At 40.4% G+C, this 2,436-nt stretch overlaps 1 protein-coding gene across 1 annotated transcript in view; it reads right to left on the bottom strand.

Annotated features, from left to right (window-relative positions):
- Positions 1 to 2,436, bottom strand: part of EPS15 (epidermal growth factor receptor pathway substrate 15) — a 166,378-nt gene that overhangs the window by 95,676 nt on the left and 68,266 nt on the right. The gene's annotated exons all lie outside the window — the stretch shown is intronic.

The following is a 2,436-nucleotide window of genomic DNA, read 5'->3' as shown; positions in this document are numbered from 1 at the left end:
TATTTTCAAATATTTTTACTAAATACATAAATCATTTCCACAAAATGGGACAACCTGCATAAAGACTGTCTCAGAACATAACTTTTTTTTTTTTCAAACAGGGTCTTACTCTGTCACCCAGGCTACCAGGCTAGATAGAGCAGAACCACCATAGCTCTCTGAAACCTCAAACTCCTGGGCTCAAGCAATACTCCTGCCTTAGCCTCCCCAAGCAGCCGGGACTACAGATGGACAGTATCACATCAGGTTAATTTTTCTATTTTTTGTAGAGACAGTATCCTCCCCATTTTAAAGGACTCAAGGTACCTTCAAGACCAAGAAGATGAACAGTTTTCATGGCTATCTTTAAGCATATGAAATTACTCAAAGTAATCTCTAGAAAGATTCCAAGAGCAACCAGAAGAAAGTTTACATATGTCTTCCTAATAGTTTCTTTCACTGAAAATCATAATTTAGCCAGCCATGGTGGCTCATGCCTGTAATCCTATTACTCTGAGAGGTTGAGGCAGGAAGATCCCTTGAGCTCAGGAGTTTGAGACCCGTCTGAGAGCAAGAGACAGACCCTGCCTCTACTAAAAATAGAAAAATTAGCCAGGCATTGTGGTAGGTGCCTGTAGTTCCAGTTTGTGAGGCTGAGGCAAGAGGATGATTCGAACCCAGGAGTATGAGATTGCTGTGAGCTGGACTAATGCCACAAACTGGGCAGTAGAGTAAGACTCTGTCTCCAAAAAAGAAAGAAACAAACAAACAGACAAAGAAGGAAAATCATAATTCTCCCTAAAAGGAAATTTGTTTCTAGTTCTACATTTTTCTGTGGGGCTTTCAAGTCAATATAATATTATATTAAGCACCCAATATACAAGACTCATGTAGGATTTCCATGATAACTAACATTATTTTACAAATGAAGAAACTGAGGCTAAGAGTTAACTAATTTGCCCAATAAAATTTCCCCCTACCCCAGGACTCATTCTAAGTGAGAACAAATACAGTATTTTAAAGAAGTGATAAAGTTCAAATCAAGATCTTCTGGCTACAAAGCTCTTGCTTTTCCCAAATTTAACCAGTTTTATTAGCAGCACACATGTAATTTTACAGTATTATGCTTTCCCTTACAACCAATAAAACAAAGCAATAACCCACTGGTACCCAAATTTCATTAGGCATCAGAATTACTTGAACAGCTTGATGAAGGACAGATTTCTAGGCCCTGTACCCAGAATTTTGGAAGTCAGTACGGCTGGGGTTGGGTCTGAGAATTTGCATTTGTAACAAATTCCTAGGTGATGCTAACGCAGCTTGTCCAGGAACCACGCTTAACCTTAACCGCTTGACCAAAACCAATAATTCTCTTCTCTCCACTTGCTAGCCAACTTGAAAGAATTCAATTACAGTTTTAGAAACACACAAACTTTCTATCTCCAAAAGCTTGAAACTCTAGGAAGAAAACAATCTGGCTGACAAAACTTGCAAACGAATTCAAAATATGTGTACTGTAATATTATTAGAAGGGCACCAAGCTAAGAGAAGCGACTAGCAGGCATGTTAACAGTCAGCACTCCTCTTAATGCAGACGGGAATCATTTCCTGGGAAAGTGGACACTAGAAGCAAAAAAGCAACATTAGCCATCTGCTACCAATAGACAACACGTCCTTTTGTAAGTTAAAAAAACTTTATTAATTCCATGTTGCCTTGAAAATAGTTTCCCTGACAAAACTGAAGCCAAAAATTTTTCCACCAAATAAAACAGGAAAGTGAACAGAGCACTTTTAATGCTGTTGTGATTTTGTTTGTTTGCCTATTACACTATACCTTATCCTATTCCAAGTCTGCCACTGAAGGCCGGGCATGGTGGCCTGTAATCCCAGCACTCTGGGAGGTTGAAGTAGGTGGATCACATGAGCTCAGGAATTAGAGACCAGCCTGGGCTACAGCAAGACCCCATCTTTAAAAGCAGCTGGGTGTTGTGTCAGGCGCCTATAGACCCAGCAACTTGGGAGACTGAGGCAAGAGGGTTGCTCGAGCCCAAGAGTTTGAGGTTGCTGTGAGCTATGATGCCATGGCACTCTACCCAGGGCGACAGAGTGAGACTCTGTCTTAAAAACCAAAGTCTACCACTGAAACACAAACAGCAACTAAATCAAATGATGGCCCATCCTCAACAACCATAAAAAAATCTGGCTAGTAACTAGCTGTCAGACTGCAATGTACTAGCAAATACATTTACACAGGTAGAGACACTTACCAAACATTTAGAATGTCTTTTTGATGATTTCAAAGAAAGCGTCAAGCTAGGGCATGGGGTATAGTGGTATGTGCCTATAATCCTAGCACTTTGGGAAGACAAGGCAGTATGGCCTCTTGAGCCCAGGAGTTTGGGGCTGCAGTGTTGCACCTGGGCAACAACCTTGTCTCTTCAAAAAAAAAAAAAAAAA

The sequence above is a fragment of the Otolemur garnettii genome, unplaced genomic scaffold, assembly GCF_000181295.1.
Source record: "Otolemur garnettii isolate 467f Iridium unplaced genomic scaffold, OtoGar3 scaffold00159, whole genome shotgun sequence".
Taxonomy (NCBI): domain Eukaryota; kingdom Metazoa; phylum Chordata; class Mammalia; order Primates; family Galagidae; genus Otolemur; species Otolemur garnettii.
Note: the sequence above shows the minus strand (reverse complement) of the source record. Positions and strands in the feature narration are given on the sequence as shown.